The sequence below is a fragment of the Staurois parvus genome, unplaced genomic scaffold (genome assembly GCF_062004578.1).
Source record: "Staurois parvus isolate SC_StPar_1 unplaced genomic scaffold, SC_StPar_1.0 ptg000745l, whole genome shotgun sequence".
In the NCBI taxonomy this organism is placed as follows: domain Eukaryota; kingdom Metazoa; phylum Chordata; class Amphibia; order Anura; family Ranidae; genus Staurois; species Staurois parvus.
Genome location: NW_028318541.1, coordinates 1742369 through 1765845, shown reverse-complemented (window position 1 = coordinate 1765845; position 23477 = coordinate 1742369). Strand labels below are relative to the sequence as shown.

General features: G+C 44.4%; 1 protein-coding gene and 1 non-coding gene across 2 annotated transcripts in view; both read right to left on the bottom strand.

Annotated features, from left to right (window-relative positions):
• ZFPM1 (zinc finger protein, FOG family member 1) overlaps positions 1–23477 on the bottom strand; it is a 150971-nt gene that overhangs the window by 95715 nt on the left and 31779 nt on the right. The window lies entirely within an intron of this gene.
• Positions 19135–19239, bottom strand: LOC149445185 (U6 spliceosomal RNA). The gene has a single exon (XR_016306444.1). It is a non-coding gene; the product is annotated as a U6 spliceosomal RNA (small nuclear RNA).

Genomic DNA, 23477 nt, shown 5'->3' with positions numbered 1-23477 from the left:
CTGGCAGGTCTCAGCTTTGCAAAGGGGGCAGAACAAGATATTAACTCTGCAGGGTGCCCAAACTTTTGCAGACGCCATTTTTTTGTTTTCTGTTATTTTGAAAGTGTAAATGATGGAAATAAAATCTAAGTTTTGTTGACATATTATAAGAATGTCTAATCTGTAATGTGATGCCTTTTGGAGATTTTTCCATCTTTCCTTGTCTTCTTTATGCACATTAATACAAATTTTTAGCTGGGGTGCCCAAACTTTCGATCCCCACTGTATATCTTAAATATATATGTACAACGTGGAAATAAAAATGTCCACCTTAAAAAGGGACCATTTCCACCTTAAAAACTCTCCATTAAACAAAAAAATCTCTTTCTGTCTGGAGAATTAATGGAGGAACACCAGGGACGCCAAGCTTTCACTGATCTTCACCCGTACCATGTATATAAATCCATAACAATTAGCCCGTCCACGTGTCGCCTTTCAGACATCAGAATAAAAGGCGGTGAAAACAAGACGACAGAATTCCACGCGGGACGAGCTCAGATTAAACACGCCGATCTCCCATTACAGCATCTCACTGTAGTACCGGATTACTAGATTTACTATTAAAAGAACGTCGACCAGCGAAATACACAATTGCCTTCACTCTCTTCATGACTGCATAATAATAGTGTGTGACTGCGGTGGGATATTAGAGTGTAAGCTCGTCTGGTGCAGAAACAGATTGGCTCAGAGTTTTCTGTACAGCACTACGGTATATATCAGAGCTATAGAAATGTATAATGATAGTGTGTGACTGTGTGTGTGGGGAGGGGGATTAGAGTGTAAGCTCTCCTGCTGCAGAGACCGATCTGACTGGCTCAATGTTCTTTGTACAGCACTGCGGTATATGTCAGACATATATAAAATGTATAATAATAATAATAATGAGTGACTGGGGGGTATTACAGTGTAAGCTCCTCTAGTCAAAGAGACTTGTGTGACCGGGTCAGTGTTCTCTGTACAGCACTACGGTATATGTCAGAGCTATATAAATGTATAATAATAGTGTGTGACTGTGGGGGGACATTACAGTGTAAGCTCCTCTAGTCAAGAGACTTGTGTGACCAGGTCAGTGTTCTCTGTACAGCACTGCGGTATATGTCAGAGCTGTATATGTGTATAATAATAAAAGTGTGTGACTGTGGGGGGACATTAGAGTGTAAGCTCCTGAGGTGCATAGACTGATGTGACTGGCTCGGTGTTCTCTGTACAGCACTACAGTATATGTCAGAGCTATATAAATATATAATAATAACAGTGGTAACTGGGGGAGGCGGGCATTAGAGTGTAAGCTCATCAGGCCAAGAAACTGATGTGACCAGGTCAGTGTTTTCTGCACAGCACTGCAGTATATGTCAGCACTATACACAGGAAATGTATACTAATAATAGTGTGTGACTGTGGGGGGCCATTAGAGTGTAAGCTCCTCTGGTGTAGAAACTGATGTGCCTAGCTCACTGTTCTCTGTACAGCACTGCAGTATATGTAAAGCAGCCCATAGATGATTCAGTTTTTTTTCATTCAACCAGCTGCCGGTTATAGTGCTGATTGAATGGGGAAAATCCAATAGGTTGGTTGTACAGAAGTTGATCAGACAACATGCCTGCCCATACAGTGGATATAGAAAGTCTACACACTCCCGGTAAAATGTCAGGTTTCTTCTGTGATGTAAAAAAATGTGACAGAGATAAATCATTTCAGAGCTTTTTCCACCTTTAATGTGTCCTATAAACTGTGCAACTCAGTTGAAAACCAAACTGAAATCTTTTTTTGGGGGGGGGGGGGGGAGTAAACATAAAAAGCTAAAATAAAGTGGTTGCATAAGTGTGCACACCCTCTTAACTGGGGATGTAGCTGGATTTAGAATTAGGCAATCACATTCAAAATCATGTTACATAAGAGTCAGTACACACCTGCCATATTTAAAGTGCCTCTGATTACCTCTAAATAAAGTTCAGCTGTTCTAGTAGGTCTTTCCTGACATTTTCTTAGTCACATCCTACAGCAAAAGCCATGGTTCGCAGAGAGCTTCCAAAGCATCAGGGGGATCTCACTATTAACCTCCCTTGCGGTATTCCCGAGTGTAGCTCGGGGTAAAATGTCAGTACCAAAAGCGGTAACCCCAAGCTACACTCGGGCTTACCATGCGGCGCTGCATAGGGAGTCCCTGCAGAGCTTACCTTGTCCTTCGCTCCCGTGATGTGTCCCCTGCAGCGTCCCGGCCCTCTCCTCCGGCCGATGCCGGCACCCGGCTTCTGTGTTCCGGTCCCTGTGACGTCGGGACGTACGGGCGCCGGAACCGGCAGGAAATTTGAAAATTTTAAAAAATGTCCTTTTTTTCTAAACGAATTTTACATAGTAAAACATTGCTGTTTCAAACCATTTCACATACATTTTGTCTCTTGTTCGGACAGATTTCAGTGAGTTATTCCTAAAAATTACAGCCTACAATAAAAAAACGACATATTTCCATGCAAAATAATGGTACCGCTTTCAGCAGCAAAAATCTGAAATAATCACACCGCCAGGGAGGTTAAAAGGTATCAGTTAGGAGAAGGGTACAAAAGAATTTCCAGGGCATTAGATATACCATGGAACACAGTGAAGACAGTCATCATCAAGTGGAGAAAATATGGCGAAACAGAGGCATTACCAAGAGCGTGACGTCCCTCCAAAATTGATGAAAAATCGAGAAGAAAAACAGGTCTGGGAGGCTGCCAAGAGGCCTACAACAACATTAAAGGAGCTGCAGGAATATCTGGCAAGTACTGGCTGTGTGGTACATGTGACAACAATCTCCCATATTCTTCAAATGTCTGGGCTATGGGGTAGAGTGGCAAGATGGAAGCGTTTATTTATGAAGAAAAACATCCAAGCCCGGATAAATTTTGTTCTGGTCTGATGAAACCAAGGTTGAACTTTTTGGCCATAATTCCAAAAGATATTTGTTGGTCGAAAAAACAACACTGCACATCACCAAAAGAACACCATACCCACTGTGAAGCATGGTGGTGGCAGCATCATGCTTTGGGGCTGTTTTTCTTCAGCTGGAAATGGGGCCTTAGTCAAGGTAGAGGGAATTATGAACAGTTCCAAATACCAGTCAATATTGGCCTTCAGGCTTCTGCTACAAAGTTGAACATGAAGAGGAACTTCATCTCTCAGCATGACAACGACCCAAAGCATACATCCAAATCAACAAATGAATGTCTTCACCAGAAGATGAAAGTTTTGGAATGGCCCCGCCAGAGCCCAGACCTGAATCGATTGAATATCTGTGGGGTGATCTGAAGAGGGCTGTGCACAGGAGATGTCCTCGCAATCCGACAGATTTGGAGTGTTTTTGGAAGGAAGGGCGGGGAAATATTGCCAAGTCAAGATGTGCCATGCTGATAGACTCATCCCCAAAAGACTGAGTGCTGGAATCACATCAAAAGGGGCTTCAACAAAGTATTAGTTTAAGGGTGTGCACACTTATGCAACCATATTATTTTAGTTTTTTTTATTTTTATTTCCCACCACCTAAAAGATTCAAGTTTGTTGCTCAACTGAGTTGTACAGTTTATAGGTCACAATAATAAGGTGGAAAAAGTTCTGAAATTATTTAACTTTGTCTCATTTTTTTACATCACAGAAACCTGACATTTTAACCGGGGTGTGTAGACTTTTTATATCCACTGTACATGGATCGAAATTCGGCAGGTCCTCGCCGAATCAGACGAATTTCTTTCCATAACAATAGTGCGACTGTGGGGTGACATTAGAGTGTAAGCTCCTCTGGTGCAGAGACTGATCTGATGGGCACGGCATTCTCTGTACAACGCAACGGTCTATGTAGGAGCAATAGGAATGTAAACGTTATAACCTTTTATGAATTTCATAAGAACATTTGGTTTGCAGAGTCAGCCCGTCCAATCTCCAGTCTCATCGCACCCCTGTATGTCCCCCCTATAAATCTGGGAAGCCCCCAGAGATTGGACTCTCCTGTGGAAGGCTGATAATGTCGGCCTTGCCCCAACGCCAAGCAACAGCGCTTTCTAATTAGTAACCCTTTTCTATCCTGATAAGATAAACTTCTCCTGACCTTTCCTACTGGTTACCATGGTGACACCATCGCCCTGGTGTCATTAATAATTTTAGAGATTATCACAGTAAATGGCAGATGGGGATAATACGGGTGGGGGAGAGGTTGGCGTAACAAGGCACATTTCCTTCTCCACCGAACACGTGATTGCCTTCCATGTCAGGTGTTCTCATTCACACGTGAGGACGGGAATCACCGAGTGCAAAGAGGAAGACGAAAGGATCGATGTGGAAAGAGTAACAACATATAAGAACATATTTATAAACATTGTTCTATATCCCACAATAGTATACTCTGATGTCACACACTATTATTTTGCGATTATATAGCTCTGACATATACCGCAGTGTTGTTCAGGGAATACTGAGCCAGTCCCATCAGACTCTGCACCAGAGGAGCTTACACTCTAATGTCCCACCCAGGGACGGACTGACCATTTAGCCAACAGATAAATATATAACCTCCTCCACTTCAAACCCCTCAAAAAGTCATACTTTCTCCCTAGAAAGTGCAAATCATATAATATAACCTTTTTGTGATATAATAATATAATTAGACCCTAAAGTGTCATATAAAATCTCAAAAATCCCCAAAAAAAAGTCCAAAAAAAAAAAGAAGAAAAGTCCAGTGTTCAAAAAAGGTCCCAGATTTCCAAAACGCAAACCGGAAGTGTCGCCGCGGCCATTTTGTTGGTTATCCACACATGGTTTTCTGCATTTGTTTGTTGGAACTTGCTTTGGAGCCATGTCTGGAGGTGGAAATTCAAAATTTTAAATGTAAGTGGCTATGAAAATTTTCCCTATACTTTGAATATGAGTCCTGAGACCCTTCTTGTCTTTCTGAGGACCTTGGAAAAATATCTTTGAAGAGAGAATGGAAGATCTCTGATCTATAATGCTGTTAAGCTGATTATATACATACAGAGGGTAATAGTATTTAATACTATTGGTGCTGGTTTTTGGTGTTTGCACAGTGTTGCAGTGATCACAGAGTGCTCACAGTTTAATTTGTAGTACATATGTGCACTATATAAAATAATTAATTTACTTTATAAAAGGTTTTTGGCACATTTTTAAGTGGTTGAGTTTTTGCACTGAGTGATTATTCCATTATATAAAAGGTAATGCACTAGAGTATTTATTTTTATTTTTTGAGGTTCTTACTGGATGGAATAGGATTCAATCCTTCCTATTCGATGAAAAAGTTTGGAAATCTGGGACCTTTTTGAACACTGGACTTTTCTTCTTTTTTTTTTTTGGATATTTTTTTGGGATTTTTGAGATTTTATATGACACTTTAGGGTCTAATTATATTATTATATCACAAAAAGGTTATATTATATGACCATTCAGCCACTCGGGCACTGCCCGAGGGCCCAGGGTCAGTAGGGGGCCCCATAATATGCCCCTTGTACCTTTTATATGCTTTTTTAGGTGTGCTTTGAGTGTGGGCAAGGACACAGGGGCCCCATGATCCCCTATTGACCGGGGGCCCCATGAGTTGTCAATCCGCCCCTGGTCCCACCACATTCATATACTATGTTTATATTATGGCGGCACCACCCAGGGTCACCATATACTTCCTTAACGGAGACACCGACTCAGAGATGGCACAGTCATGTAAATCCTGGTTCCTAGCCGTTCTTGGCCATGTTCACAAATGTCTGACACAAGTCAGCCCCTGCTGCAGCCTCTCATCTTGTGATTTGCTACAAAGCTAAAATGTACCTGTGTCTGATCACTGGGGGAGGGGCGAATGAGGACATGCTTTCACCTGCCTGCAGCAGACTGATAACATCATCTCGGCCTAGGCAAAGTCACTAAGCGGAGCTTTAGGACAACGTTTTCATGATAAAAGGTGGAACGTTTCTGAAAAATTATACTGTTGCTGTATAATGTAACACATCATTTATTGTATACGACTTGTATTATGATACATTATGTATTAACGCAGACTTGTAAAGCTAGTAGTGGGTCTACCCATCAGCATCTCAGTCTAGGAAGGAGATGGTGACCATGGAAGGAGATGGTGACCATGGGTGATACCCAGGGGCGGACTGACCATTTGGAAACTAGGGCACTGCCCGAGGGCCCGGGGTCAGTAGGGGGCCCCATGAGATGCCCCTGGTACCTTTTTCATAGGCTTTTTTGAGTTTGGGCAAAGACACAGGGGCCCCATGATCCCTTATTGCCCGGGGCCCCATGATTTGTCAGTCCACCACTGGTGATACCTGAACAAAGTTGGTGCTGTCCCTCTGCAGAGAAAAACAGATGACTGTATCGTCAGGGGGTAGAACTGTGATCTCAGTGAGAGGTAATAAATACCAAACACCAGGAAGGATTACACTGACACATTGATGAGCACGCTGCAATTAATATGATCAAATGTATTTAGTAAAAAATAAAATAAATTGTATTTATTAAAATGTATTAATTACAGAATAATAATTATAACAGAACACTATATAATAATAATAATATTAACAATAATAATAATAAAAAATATTAAGGTATTTTTAAACAAAAAAAAAATGTTTTTGCTTTTTTTTTAACGACTTATGTTGACAGTGACGGCAGGTCTACTTTAAGAGTTCGGGCCCATGTCGTTGGCGGCACAATCACGCGGTATTTTCTCCTCCCCGCAGACACTGTGTCCCTTTCAGTGAATGGTCGGCGAGGGAAGGTGCGTTCACCGAGACCGCAATCGAGAAGAGACAGCGAGAGACAAAAGAGAAAAAGAGACACGCTGACGGAGCAGGAAGATAGCGAAGGGGCAAAAAAAAAAAGCGAGATAAGGCGGAAAGAGAGCGCGTCTGAGAAAAGGGGGGAGCGGCGCAGAGATAGAGAAGAGACAGAGGTAGGAAGCCTGAGAAAAAACAGCTCCTCTGATATCTGGCAGATTGGTTTCAGACGAAAACGCGCTCCGTGCCAAGACTATATCCCGTGTAAAACTGGCGTGTACTCACTTAACATTCATCACTGCTTGAACTCTGAAACTTTATCAGCTCCCAAGCATGGCGCCATCTCCAGGCTCGGCCATTCTCGGCTCTCAGATAAAGCAGATAAGAGTCTGATAGATTACAGAAGATTGTTACACTTCACGGGACACAATTACTAATACTAATAGTGAGCCCACGCTCTGGAGCGCGGGAGGGGGAGGGGAGGGCGGAAAGAAGACATTGGACGGGAGACAGCGAACGAGAGAGCAGCGACGGCGAAAAAATACAAAAATGTAAAAAAACGAGGAGGTCGCGTCACGTGCAGAAAACGACGGATCAATGAAACTTGGGGGAGATGGAAATGGAACTTTGGCACCATTGTGCCAACCGGCGACTCTTCAGTAAAGTGCCAAGAGATTGCTCATATATTGGTCAGCGACGTAGCAATGGGCTCCTGGTCATGCTACATTCTGCGAAAACACAGCCAACTCTGTACTCCTCCGCTTCAGGATGGACTCGGCTAGGGTTATGGTAACATCACAGATATCCTGGAAAATGCACTCCTTGCTGCCCTCAACGGACCGGGGTAATCCAATGTAACTGGAGGCAAAGAAAAACAAAGAGAGGGTGCACCGGCCTGGTGCATTACCGTAAAAAAAATGTATTGGAAGGATAAAGAGTAACTATCGTACTTACAATAGGCAAACAGGTCGAAGGCACATCAACAGTGGTGTCCAATCCACATTGCATATAAGTCCAAAAAAATGGAACCCTGGACTTCCAACAAGTTAACGCGTTTCGAGGTCTCAACCTCTTCCTCAGAGCCATCTGCAATCTGCATGGAGTTTGCATGTTCTCCTATCATTTTGTGGGTTTCCTCCCACACTCCAAAGGCATGCTGGTAGGTCTAAAATTGGCCCTAGCATGATTGTCTATTGAGCATGCCATCCCAACCGCAGATATACCACTTTGAGGCTCTGTTCACACCATGCAGGTGCGACGGACCGCACTTATGCGGTTTCACACACTGCATATAGGGCAGCCCATTTACTTACACTGCCCTACACACGAGAATCATGAAAAAAGTCCCTGCTGCAACACCATGTGTTTTGGCACACACGTTAGCAGATAGGTAGTGGTGCCATGAAGAATTATTCACAACGGTCTGCTAAGGAATATATAGAAGTAGATATTAATCGCCTCATCTTTCTCCCCTCAGACCACATTTGGATCCTTGCCCTTCTGAGTGCTGGTCACATGACCAAATGCCAAAGTCTTAGTCATGTGATCTCTTTTAAATTGGAGGTTCAAACAGAGTGGCCCCTGCTTTAAACCCCCTCCAGATGAGATCACATGAGCAAAACACCAAAATTTGGAGATTTTGGGGTAAGAGTCTGTGGCCGGTATATATCAGTTTTTTTATTCTGATTTTAAGGTCAAGTAAACGTCACCCACTCCCTGCCTCCATTTTTGTCTAAGCAAGAATGATATGTCCTGCTCTCACAGCTTCCTGGGACCTAGAACATATACTCCAGGAGGCTTCAGGAACAGGACAGAGAACAGTCGGTAGGTGGAGCTGGCATGCATAATTGTGGCCTGGCTGTCAGAAGCCGGAAAAGAAAGCCAGCCAAAGAGAACCAAGATGGCGACCCAGGACCTGGGCTGTTACACCCAAGCAGCAGATCACAGTTGAACAACACTGGACCCACTAGATAGGTGAGTATGTGGATGGAGGACAATGTAGCATGACAGGTAAATGGAGAAGAAAAAGAAAAATTGGGTTAGGGGAGTGAAGTTCTTCAGTTGGCAATTTGCCAGCAGAATTTTGTTTAAATGTTCAAACGAAAATTCATAAAGTCGTTCTTTAGAGCATTCAACACATTTTCATATAAAAGCCCTTAAAAAATTAATTCAATTGCCATGGCAATATTTTGAATTCTACATTTGATTTTGGGGTAAATGTTACAAAAGGTACAATTCTTCCCGAACAAAAACTGCATTCACAGAATTCTGTCCATTCAAAAAAATTTCCATCCTTTTCCTTTGATGTTCCTCATCACTGCGGTGGAAAACAAACATAGATTTGACCCCATGCACTATTGGAATATAGAATCAGGAACTGATACCAATGAGGGCAACAAAGAAATTGCTCAATTCATGGACACAACACTCCAAACTGCTGAGTTATTGGGTACTAAAGTCTCTTCGAGTGCAGATCTTTAAAGGGATCCCCATTCTTCTTCCAATGACCAGATACTCAGAGTCTGACATCCCTACCTAAAAAGAATATAAAAATAGTGTGTGACCATGGGGGGCATTAGAGTGTAAGCTTCTCTGGTGCAGAGGCTGATGTGACTGCCTTGGTGCTCACTGTACAGCACTGCGGTATATGTCAGAGCTATATAAATGTATAATAATAATATTAATAGTGTGTGTGTGGGGAAGGGGGGGCATTAGAGTGTAAGAGACTGGTGCAGAGACTGATGTGACTGGCTCAGTGTTCTCTGTACAGCACTGCGGTATATGTCAGAGCTATATAAATGTATAATAGTGTCTGACTGTAGGGGTCATTACAGTGTAAGCTCCTCTGGTGCAGAGACTGATGTGACTGGCTCAGTGTTCTCTGTACAGCACTGTGGTATATGTCTGAGATATAAATGTATAATAGTAATAGTGTATGACTGTGGAGGGACATTGGAGCATAAGCTGCTCTGGTGCAGAGACTGATATAAATGGCTCACTGTTCTCTGTACAGCACTGCTGTATATGTCAGACCTATATAAATGTATAATAATAATAGTGTGTGACTGTGGGGGGACATTAGAGTGTAAGCTCTTCTGGTGCAGTGATTGATGTGACTGGCTCAGTGTTCTCTATACAGCACTGAGGTATATGTCAGAGATATAAAGATATAATTATAATAGTGTGACTGTGGATGGACATTAGATTGTAAGCTCCTCTGGTACAGAGACTGATGTGACTGGCTCAGTGTTCTCTGTACAGCACTGTGGTATATGTCAGAGCGATATAAATGTATAGGAATAGTGTGTGATTGTGGGGGGGACATTAGAGTGTAAACTCCTGTAGTGCACAGGCTAACGTGACTGGCTGTACAGTGCTGAGGTATATGTCAGAGCTATATAAATGAAAAGAACAAATTAAGAATACAAACCATAAAATTTACATATAATATAAAATGTTCGGCCTGAATTTCTCAACAAACAAAGGGGAGAGAGAGAGAAAAGGGAAAGAAGGGGAGGGGTAAAAAAAACAACAGCTGCATATTTCTTAATTTATTGTTAACATGTTATCATGGGCTCCATGAATTATCGGAGTGGCTATTCTCTGTTCCTGGCATTTTGGTGGAGTGAGATAAGGTAAAAACAACAGCAGCACTGCAAGAGTGAGAACAGGGAGATAGATAACATTGATAGAACTCCTACACCAAACAGCCCCCACCCTTATCTCAGCTTTTTATCTCCTTCCCCTTCCAATCCCCCCCCTCCCCGAGAGCCCCCGTCAGGGAACGGACCTGAATGCTACAGCTGAACTTTACTCCACTCCTGATATGGAGGTGCAAATAACAAGCAATGATCGCCCTGTGATAAGTGCGAGATTAATTGGAAGGGTGATAGATAATAGCGAGTTTTCACACTGCAGCCTGTGACTGGTACGCCTAAGAGACTTTGGCACAGATGGGGTTAAAAAGTGCCACATCACCAAGCCGTAAAATGAGCGTCACCTGCCAATGCCATTGGCTCTGGAGAAGAGGGCCGAAGACCATAATGGTGCCCACAGACACAAGATGGCGGTCCTTCGGGGGATGATCTTGTGGCCGGCCCCGGCCAGGAGATCTCACAGGGAAGATAGGTATATAATATACATCATTAGAAGAAATAAACGCCATTCAGTCTATAAAGAGTGAAGCGCGGTGCATTCAAGTCAGAGCAAAATACCTATATTATAAAGATATAAACAATTCTCCAGTACACAGTCCTGATAGACAACCCATTGTGGAGAGACCCCATCAAGCTACCCTATACTGTGACCCCTGCAGAGCTGGTCATTTACAGGCCAATGGAATCCCATATTTAACCCCAACCAATGAAACCTATTAATTACCCTACAACTGGTGACATCCACTAATCCCTGATCCATGCAGAGCCCCTTCCTCCCAACCAGTGAAAACCATGCCCCCCCCCTTCCCCCTCCCAGACCAATACTATCAAGGATCCCTAGATGTTCTCCATATTGATGATACTCATAAACCCCTTTCACCCAACCAGAAATGACAACCATAGCCCCTCCAACCCTACAATGAAAACACCAAAGGGACTCCAAAGCAACCCAAAGATGCTCTTCAAACCAATGATCCCTACCAGGGCAACTTACTAACCCTTATCCATGCAGAGCTCCCTCCTCCTAACCATTGACAACTTTGGTCCCCCACTCTGCACCAGTAACATCAAGGACCCCAAGACTTCCTCCGTATTGAATATGCACATTAAACCCTTTCACACAACAAGCAATAACAACCATGCCCCCAACCCTAAAATGCTAAAACCAAGGGACCTCAAAGCCACCCAAAGAATCTCTTCAAACAAATGACTCCAACTAAACTCACTCACTAACCCCTGATCCATGCACAGCCCCTTCCTCCCAAACAGTGAAAACTTTTCCCCACCTCACCTTGCACCAATAACACCAAGGACCTCTTGACTTTCTCTATATTGAAGATACCAATTAACCCCTTTCACCCAACCAGAGATGCAAAAAATAGCCCCCCATCCTACAATAACATCAAGGGATCCAGAAGCTGCTCAAAGATTCTCTTCAAAGGAATAACCACAACCAAACTCACTCACTAACCCCAGAGCCCCTTCCACCCTACCAGCAATTATTGCTTCCCGCCATACTCTGGCAACACCAAGGACCCCCTGACTTTTTCCACATTGAAGATACTCATTAACCATTTCACCCAGCCAGCGACAACAACCATAGCAGCCCTCCAACCCTACAATAGTAACACCAAGAGACCTCGAAGCCACCCAAAAAGTCTCTTCAAGTGAATGAAGCCAACCAAACCCACTAACCCCTGATACATGCAGAGCCCCTTTCAACTGACCAACGACAACTCTGGCCCCCCACCCAGCACCACCACCACCAAGGATCCCCGGGACTCCCTCTGTATTAATGATACCCATTAAAACCTTTTGCCAGACCAATGACAATGGCCCTCCACTCTAATTACACTAAGGGCCCTGCACTAAGGACTCCCTGGACTTTCCTCATATTGATTATACCCATTAACCCCTCAATTATGGCTTCCAACACTACACAGATGACACCAAGGGATCCTCAAGCCACACAGAAATTCTCCCCATACCCATGACCCCAGCAAAACCCACCAACTCGATACCCAAACCACAGCACACTGACCCCAGTGTGCCCCATGGTCACTAGAAGGTGATCATGCTTTTTTTTCTCCTTTACTTTCACCTGGTGATCCTGCCTTCCAATCTTTGGGTGACAACACTCTCTCATGGTACTGTATCTACAGAGAAGCAGCACTGTCACCCTAGGACAGGGCTACAGAACACCTACCTCTCTCCTCTTCTTCATAATACAGGGCGTAAGGGTTCTGTGGATCCTGGAGATAGATGGAGACTGTTGATTTGTATGGACTTTGTGATAAAATGAGGAAAACATTGGTACATTTGGTACACATTAGGTGTTATGCGTCGATGTGCGATGTGGTGTGATGCTCTAAATCAGCCCCTAATAAATTCATTGCGCCCATATGGCTGTACATCGATTCTTAACTCTCTGAACTCCCGACGTACATGACACCGATTGGTGGGCACTTGGTACCGGCCGTCAGAAAAACAACCGACTTGACTAAAAGGTCAGCTACGTCTTGCACATAAACACGGCAACATCCAGATTTACATGTATTATTTAGGTGCAGACAGTCAGGACCCGGCGCGGAGGTGAGGCGAGGCGGTGATAGCGCACAATGACTTATATTCATGAAGACGGTAACATTAGCCGCCGGAAGATGGTATCGCCTCACAAGACGGGCTGCGGAGAAGAGGATTTATCGAGTGGCGACAGGCCGAAGAGGACAATGAATCTGCCTCCTCGGAAAAGTCAGACTGGCTCTCTCGACCATTTTAGGATGGCACGACTAGTCACTCGCTGGAAGATGTCACAGATCACTATGAAGAAGGTGCTGACTTCACTTGCTGTATGCTTACTGCCAATACTCGGAAAGTATCAAAGTTAGGAAAGTAACATTTTTATAACAAGGCAGCCCTACATCATCCTCACTTCACAGAGATGCCGGCTCAGAGATGACACAATAATGAAAATCCTGGTGTCTGTGCAGTTTTTGGCTGTGTTCACAAATGTCTGACACAGATCAGCCCCCTACTGTAGCCTCTCACCTTGTGAATTGCTACAAAGTTACAACGTACAGCCTGATCACGGGGGAAGGGGTGGGGGAAGAAATGCTTCCTCTTGCCTGCAGGAGATTGAGGACATCATCAAAGCCTAGGCAAAGTCACTAACTGAAGCTCAAGGTTGGCTTTTTAATGATAAAAGGTGGAGCTTTTCTGAAAAAAATTATACTGTTACTATATATTGTGACATATTGGGAATGTTATAATGGAGACTTGTAAAGTTACTAATACTCCACTTTAAATCTGACCTCCAGCCTTCACCAAACACTCGTTACAGCAAGCCACGCCTCCAATCTCGAGCATGTCTTGAAATTCTTGGGTAATTTTAGCACGTGAATATGAATCCCTCAGGTGGATGGAGAACTTTCCATTCAGGTGGGGTCCAACCCTTCCCTGTATGTAGAAAGAAGAATGAGAGCGCCACTTGTCTGATCATGTCACAAAAAGTCACGAAAAAAGAGTCAAACACGTTTTGGGGGGCAGAAATCCCTTTCATCAAGGCTAAAGAATTGGGCAACAGAGAGAGTAGTAGTAATAATAATAATAATAATAATATAAAATAACTAATAATATAAAAGTAAAGCAAAGGAAAAATGATAATTTATAAACAAAAAAAAATCCTAAAACATTGTGTAAATAAAGTATTAAAGTGTTTGTATGTATTATATGCAATATCACTGACAAAACATAAAATAAATAATACATTTGGATACATGTATATAGAAAGGGGAAAGCCATGAAAAGGTACACAGAAGCCCCTGTATGTGGGGGCGAAAAACCCTAGCAGCCCTGAAGAAGTGCTTAAGAACTCCTGTATGTGGTGACAATAGATTCCAGGGGCCTGAAGAAGTGCACATGAGCTCCTGTATGTGGTGTTGATAGATCCCAGCAACCCTGAAGAAGCACACAGGACCCCCCGTGTATGTGGTAGGGGTAGATCCTGCTGATCCTGAAGAAGCACACAGGACCCCCATGCATGTGGTAGGGGTAGATCCTACTGACCCTGAAGAAGCACAGGTGAGCCCCTGTATGTAGTGATGGTAGATCCCGGTGACCATAAAGAAGCACGTGTGAGCCCCTGTGTGTGTCGGTGATAGATTCGGAGGACCCTGAAGAAGCGCACTGGGGCCCATTATGTGGTGGCGATAGATTCTAGGAGCCTTGAAGTGCACAAGAACTCCTATATATGTGGTGGTGATAGAGCTAAGTGGTCCTGAAGACGCACACAGAAGATCCTGTATGTGGTGGTGGTAGATCCCAGCAGCCCTGAAGAAGCACAGAGAAGCCCCTGTATGTGGTGGCACTAGAGTCCAGTGATCCTGAAAAAGTGCACAGGAACACTTCTATGTAATGGCGATAGGTCCAGTCACTGGAACAGATCATCTGTTAAATGTGCACATAACACCCAGCCTCCTCCCGGGGTTTTCAGGGAAACATCTCCCTGTCTATGGCCAGCCTACCTCCAAGAAGTGGATGATAGGGTTGGAGTGGATACAAACCAGTCTGAGCCAAGTTTTTTTATAAATCTGTCTTCCTGGAAGAGAAGACAATTGAGGTTTTGAGGCCTGAGGATGTCGCAATACCCAGAATGATTCAGAGTGAAATGATCACTGCCTCCCAAATCTCTGATACCACATAGTGGACTCTGCGACCCAATCACACATATCGCCGTATTACTAATCACACAGCAGTAGAATGGAATAAATGACCGCATACTGAAGGTCATAGGTATGGCTGGTGGTTGCTGTTTGATGTCGGGTCCACTTTACAGTTTACCTTCACCATTCTCAGGGATTTGTTGCAATCCTCCACAACACATCTTCGCCATGATTAGATTTTTTCACACCTTCAAAATCATTTATAAAGGAGTATATACAGCACAAGCCAAAGTACATCACTGTCTGCCAGATCCTGACCCTGCTCTACCAACGCGTTTCACCCCAAATGCGGCTTCTTTGAAGTCCATGATTAAGCCCCATTTTGGATGAAACGTGTTGATGGAATAGGGGGGCAAGGTCTCGTGGGGATCTATGTAGTTTGGCTTGTTTTTTTACGTTTTAAAGATTAAAAAAACTCAACGCTGCGTGTTTTATTTGAACGTCATGCGTTCGGATGGAATGGGCCCCATTGAGCACTTAGGGTCAATGAGTGGATAAGAGGACTGCCTTGGGCAGTATCTACTTGGGCAGTATCTATGTTGTACGAAGATCTGTACCATCATTGTCACTGAATCCTAGGAGTTATCTCTTGGCCACATGACCAACGCCAAGGTCCTAGCTGCTAAAGCAGCGTTCATCAGACATTCGGGCATGAACCAAGATCTCTTTGGTTAAGACCAAGTGGCCAATGCCTTGACACTGGTCATGTAACCATCCTTCAGACTTATTCAGGGTAACAAGTCAGAACAGTGTTGCTGGATATCAAAGCAGTGAAAGATCAATGTGCTGGTCATTCACCAATGAACATCCTTTGGGAGAATAAATGGACTTTGAAAATACAGTCACAACCTACTGGTGAAATTGTTCGCCAAACAGCATCTATCTCTTAGATTGTAAGCTCCAAGGAGCAGAGCCTCCTTTCCCTCTTGTATTGAACTGTATTGTTGCTGTATTGTCTCCCGTTACATTGTAAAGCGCTGAGCAAACTGTTGGCGCTATATAAATCCTGTATAATAATATATTATAAATCCTGTATAATAATAATAATATATAAATCCTGTATAATAATAATATATAATATATAAATCCTGTATAATAATAATCCAACACTGACATGGATCTTCATAATTTAACATGTATGTGTTATGCATGCATTAATATGCATTATGCTAAGCATTATGAACAGGCTGCCAGTGCATTATGAATGGTCTACCAACACTTTATGAATGGGCTGCCACTGCATCACAACAGATGAAAGAAATGCACAACATTTTATTAGCAATGCAGCGTTGCGGTGCATTGTATGTTGCACTCTACTGTGCAATGAATGGAACCAAACTACACTGCCCATACAGTAGATGCACTGCCATGTGTTGTCACCACAACACACAAGTGTAACATATTCCCAGTTTCAAGCAACAATCGCACCAAGGAATTACAAAGGAGCCCCCACTGCACTTAACCCGCCCAATGGCCCCCGCATGCTTGTAGATTAAAATCATCATTCGTATGTCCTGCCACCACCGCCAACTCAGTGTTGAATAAAGAGGAATGAAGGCAGCTAAAAGGATTTGGGTCTGTAGATGCGGATGTGGTCATAATAAGCTTTGGTGGCAAACGGTTGCGCAGTGCACAGGCCTATGTGAGCGCTACAGACCCACTGTCTCTGGTAGGAAAACATGTCATTCCAGGAGGAGGAAGTCCTCATTGCACACAACGTTTGCATCAGCAGAAACAGCCAGTAATGTCGGTATCACAAGCGCACTGATAAGATTAGCAGAAACAAAAGGCACATTGACGACATTAAGAAAAACACACTGCGCACCCCAGCTGCTGCCCGACCGGCCGGCAGGTAATGGCGGAGTTCAAGGATTGGGTTAATATTAAAGTGCTGTACCGATTGACAACCAGATATTGATTTTCACTAGATTTCTGTTCCAGGGGAAAAGAGCAAAAATGCAGCTAAAGGAGTACCCACCACCGTCATAAACCATGTGCAAAACAATTAAAAAAAAAAAAAACATTAAGGAAAATTGCAGAATTTTTTTTGGGCATTTCAAGAGATGACAGATAGATAGAGGAAGGAGCAGAGTTCTCCAAGAGGGCAGAGTATTTCAGGAGAGGAGAGTTGGTTGGAGTTAGGTGCGGCGTCCTCCAGCAGTGCAGGGTATAGCAGGAGAGGAGAGTTATAGAGGAAGGAGGGGAGTCCTCCAGCAGTGCAGAGTATTTCAGGAGAGGAGAGTTATAGAGGAAGGAGCAGAGTCCTCCAGCAGTGCAGAGTATTTCAGGAGAGGAGTGTTATAGAGGAAGGAGCGGAGTCCTCCAGCAGCGCAGAGTATTTCAGGAGAGGAGAGTTATAGAGGAAGGAGCAGAGTCCTCCAGCAGTGCAGAGTATTTCAGGAGAGGAGAGTTACAGAGGAAGGAGTGGAGTCCTCCAGCAGTGCAGAGTATTTCAGGAGAGGAGAGTTATAGAGGAAGGAGCGGAGTCTTCCAGCAGTGCAGAGTATTTCAGGAGAGGAGAGTTATAGAGGAAGGAGCGGAGTCCTCCAGCAGTGCAGAGTATTTCAGGAGAGGAAAGTTATAGAGGAAGGAGCGGAGTCCTCCAGCAGCGCAGAGTATTCCAGGAGAGGAGAGTTATAGAGGAAGGAGCGGAGTCTTCCAGCAGTGCAGTATTTCAGGAGAGGAGAGTTATAGAGGAAGGAGCGGAGTCCTCCAGCAGTGCAGAGTATTTCAGGAGAGGAGAGTTATAGAGGAAGGAGCGGAGTCCTCCAGCAGTGCAGAGTATTTCAGGAGAGGAGAGGTATAGAGGAAGGAGCGGAGTCTTCCAGCAGTGCAGAGTATTTCAGGAGAGGAGAGTTATAGAGGAAGGAGCGGAGTCTTCCAGCAGCGCAGAGTATTTCAGGAGAGGAGAGTTATAGAGGAAGGAGCGGAGTCCTCCAGCAGTGCAGAGTATTTCAGGAGAGGAGAGTTATAGAGGAAGGAGCGGAGTCCTCCAGCAGTGCAGTATTTCAGGAGAGGAGAGTTATAGAGGAAGGAGCGGAGTCCTCCAGCAGTGCAGAGTATTTCAGGAGAGGAAAGTTATAGAGGAAGGAGGGGAGTCCTTCAGCAGTGCTTTCACCAAACACGCAGCCCCCTCCCTCAGATAGAAGGCCTGCCTCTGACGCTCTATCTGGATTTGACATACGCAAACATTACATTATAAATGAGGGAAAAAACAGGAGCCTCCAGCACAGCTGACAGCGCTCACATGCAGGACGAAGATGGAAGAAGAGTCGGGAACGCACTGCGGCCTCAACTATCCATCATGACAAGAACCGCCATCGCTGCGCGCATAATAAAAAGCTTGGCCTGATGAGGAGCAATCCTGGCTGGAGCATCTCATGCCGGAAAACACAAGAGCAGTGAACAGAAGCTTTGATACATATACATGGAAAAATTATTGCTCTAACCTATACCGCAGTGCTGTACAGAGAACACTGAGCCAGTCATTTCAGTCTCCAGAGGAGCTTACACTCTAATATCCCCACATAGTCACACACTATTATTATTATTCAGGATTTATATATTATTATTATACAGGATTTATATATTATTATTATTATACAGGATTTATATTATTATTATACAGGATTTATATATTATTATTATTATACAGGATTTACATAGCGCCAACAGTTTGCTCAGCACTTTACAATATAACGGGAGACAATACAGCAACAATACAGTTCAATACAAGAGGGTTAGGAGGGGCCTGGTCCTTGGAGCTTACAATCTAAGATAAATATTATATAATTATATACAAAGTAGCTCTGACATATACTGCAGTGCTGTACAGAGAACACTGAGCCAGTCACATCAGTCTCTGCACCAGAGGAGCTTACACTCTAATGCCCCCACAGTCACACAGAATGAGGTGGGCTCTATCTGACTTACTGCAGATTCTTTTTTTTTTTCTTTAAAAACATGAAAAGCTTCACGAATTTGCATGTCATCCTTGTGCAGGGGCCATGCTGATCTCTGTATCGTTCCAATTTTAGTACATGTTCTGCCCGAAGCAAGCACGACTTACTGCAGCTTTTGATGCACAATGTGAGAAGCTCACAGTGTGCAGTCAAATCAGTAATTTCAGTCCAGGAGAGGGGCAAGCCTGAAGGGAAGGTCAGAGATCAGATTTCAGACTACTTCAGTGATATCACGCTCTATAGATTAAGAATAGAGCAGTACAAGAGCTCCTGTTTTTGGTTCCTTATATAAGGATAGTGAAAGGGTCAGTCCATATTATATTTCACCTTTAGGTGGCGTCTGGTGGGGATCAGAAAGTCATCTTCTATCTCATAGAGAGAGATCTCCTAATAATCCCTAACAAGGCCGGCCTACATCACTCTCACATCACCGAGATGCCAGCTCAGAGATGACACAATCATGCAAATCCTGTGCCTGTAACAAGGGCCAGAATACAAATAACAAAATCTAGGAGGAACCCCTCATAATGTGCACAGCAAAAGTAGAGACCTGGGAACTCAGCAGAGGGATGGTGGGAGCCCCTCTTAATGGGCACAGCAGGTGTACAGACCCAAGAACTCAGCACAGGGATGGTGAGAACCCCTCATAATGGGCACAGCAGGTGTACAGACCCGGGAACTCAGCACAGGGATGGTGGGAACTCCTCATAATGGGCACAGCAGGCGTACAGACCCAGGAACTCAGCACAGAGATGGTGGGAGCCCCTCATAATGGGCACAGCAGGCGTACAGACCCGGGAACTCAGCACAGGGATGGTGGGAACCCCTCATAATGGGCACAGCAGGTGTACAGACCCGGGAACTCAGCACAGAGATGGTGGGAGCCCCTCATAATGGGTACAGCAGGTGTACAGACCTGGGAACTCAGCACAGGGATGGTGGGAACCCCTCATAATGGGCACAGCAAAAGTAGAGACCTGGGAACTCAGCACAGGGATGTTGGGAACCCCTCATAATGGGCACAGCAGGTGTATAGACCTGGGAACTGAGCACAGGGATGGTGAGAACCCCTCATAATGGGCACAGCAAGAGCACAGATCTAAGATCTCAGAACAGGGGTGGTGGGAACCCCTCATAATGGGCACAGCAGGTGTACAGGCCCGGGAACTCAGCACAGGGATGGTGGGAACCCCTCATAATTGACACATCAGGTGTACAGACCCTGGAACTCAGCACTGGGATGGTGAGAACCCCTCATAATGGGCACAGTGGGTGTACAGATGCAAGAACTCAGCACAGGGATGGTGGGAACCCCTCATAATGGGCACAGCAGGTAGGTAGTCCAGGAAACTCAGTGCAGGGACTTCACTAATAGGGTCCCTGAGAGACAGTAGAGACTCCACCAAAAAATTAAATATTTTAATCGCTCGTTATTAATGGTTTCCCTTCCAGCTCTTCTCAAAACAAAACCTCCTTTTCAACCAGAGCGGAGTTCTCCTTTAAGCTCCCCGAATGATAATAATAAATCTTGAGCTCTCCAGATACATTGTTGTGCAGATCTGTAATATCATATGATGGCGTTGATGGCACATTCAGCATTTTCTGTGCGGGGGAGGGGGGGGGAGCCGTATAATATATGTGGATCAGACAAAATGGAAAAAAAAAAAAACTGTCCTTTTCCCCCCTCCCTTCCCTTTACCTCTCTTTGAAAAAACATAATTTATCTGCACATTATCGGAGCGCCAGACACTTTAATCAGCGGCCTATGAAGTCAGTGTTTCCAGCCTTATCTGGCGGAGGAGTGGAAATGGGAGCGATCGGCAGCTCCCAGGCCCATCGCTGGTGGGGAATGTTAATGGGGGGAGGCGAGCTGCCATTGGCTGAGCCGGCCCGGCCTTATCTGCGCCATTATCGAGGCCTTATCAATTCAACCATCGCGGCGCGGTAATGGGGCCAGTTCAACTTTCCGCCTTATCGCCGAGGCCGATTCGAGCCGGAGGGACGCGAGGCGGCGCGGGCTGAATAAGCATCCAGTGTATTTAGAGACGAGATTATTTTATACCTATTTGTGCTGATCCGGCAAACGTTAACCCAGCTCGCTGCCGGCACCGCGACGCCTAGAGAAGAGGCGACTGCTGGACGGACGGCCTGGGACCTAGATGGGAGAAGACAAACTCCATGCAGATATAAAAATGATTGCGATCCTGTAATTATTAGAACATTATTATTATACAGGATTTATATATTATTATTATTATTATACAGGATTTATATATTATTATTATACAGGATTTATATATTATTATTATTATTATACAGGATTTATATATTATTATTATACAGGATTTATATAGCGCCAACAGTTTGCTCAGCGCTTTACAATATAACAGGAGACAATACAGCAACAATACAGTTCAATACAAGAGGGATAGGAGGGCCCTGATCCTTGGAGCTTACAATCTAGGAGGGAGGGGCTAGTGGTACAAAAGGTGGTAACTGTGGGGGATGGACTGGTTGGAAGAGTAGAAGATTCCATTATTAGGGGAGGGCAGGATAGGCTTCCCTGAAGAGATAGGTTTTCAGAGATCACCTAAAAGTGAGCAGAGTAGGTGATAGTCTGATAAATAGGGGTAGAGAGTTCCAGAGGATGGGGGAGGCTCTGGAAAAGTCCTGGAGATGAGCATGGGAGGAGGAGACAAGGGAGCTAGAGAGCTGGAGGTCTTGTGAGGAGCGGAGAGTACGGTTTGGGTGATAATTAGAGACAAGATCGTTGATGTAATTTGGGGCAGAGTTATAATTGGCTTTATACTATATAGTATCTTTTATATACAAGCAGTGTAAGTACCTGAATGTGACCAGTATCAGCTCCCTGTACAGCAAAGCTCAGACTGGAAGAGGAAAGATAGCACAAGTAGCCAATCAATTCATGTGCTTACAAGAAGAATGCTAATAGGAGGAGAGATCAGAGTGACAGATGAGCTCATCACTGTGCTGCTTCTCCTTTCACTGTCCAGTCAAAAGCTGGGGGTGGGTGCAGGACAATACGGGCCTCAGAGGAATTGTGTTGAATGATGCTGACCATCAGACTGAAGACATCTATTGACAGACATAAGTACTGCAAGGGAAATCTCTGGAATAATGTTGAATACTGCAACAAAAGTTGATTGTTATTTTATTCTAATGGGTTATTCATTTTTTTTCTTATTTATGGCTGGAGTTCTGCTTCAGGCCAATTCCTCCACCCCATCAACACAATTATTATTATTATACAGGACTTACATACCGCCAACAATTTGCTCAGCGCTTTACATTATGGAGGGAGACAGTACAGTTCCAATACAGTTCAATACAAGAGTGGATCGAGGGCCTGATCCTGGCAGCTTACAATCTAGGAGGGGATAGTGGTACAAAAAGGTAATAACTGTGGGGGATGGACTGGTAGGAGAAGTAGTGGATTCCAGTATTAGCAGAGGGCAGGGTAGGCTTCCATGAAGAGGTGTTTTCAGAGTGCGCCTAAAAGGTGAGCAGAGTAGGCGATAGCCTGATAGCTTGGGGTAGGGAGTTCCAGAGGATGGGTGAAGCCCTTGAGAAATCCTGGAGACGAGCATGGGAGGAGGAGACAAGGGAGCTAGAGAGTAGGAGGTCTTGCGAGGAGCGGAGAGTACAATAATGACGTTTTTAAATTCCACTGTCATTACATTCTTTATTTCATAGTTAGTCTGGCTGAAAAAAGACAAAAGTCCATCCAGTTCAACCATAAAATTTCAATTTAGAGGATATCATCACTGGGACTCTGTGCTTCTCTATGTAACACAGGCATATCATAGCTAGTGGGAGGGGCCGGCAGGGTGCTGTACACAGCTTCTTAAAAAACATCCCAGCACCCTGCCTCGGTACTCTTTTCAAGAGCCCTGAGTCCTGAAGAAAGTAGTGGGCTGACTCTTGGGAGGAGGTATTCAAATATCATAATGCCGTGATGGGCGGGTGTCAGTCTGGAGGAGTGGGTGTTCCTAAGCAGGCAGTATTTACATGAAGACCAGCCTAGGTAACGCCCACATGTGATGCTGAGCCTCCATTATGGAAAGCACTGACATCCAATGAATGAAAGGAGCGGACCAGGGACAGTCAAGCTAGGGAGGAAAGGGCTGGATGATACTGGATGATGCTAGACATTCTCCTCCATGAAATCTAACTGTCTGACTTACTGCAGCTTCTAGTGCACACTGTGAGATGCTCACGTATTTAATACCTCTCACGGAGATCACAGGACTACCACTGACCATGTATTCATCTGTTTTTCTCTCCAGAAGGACGGCACCATCTTTGTCAGGCATCATA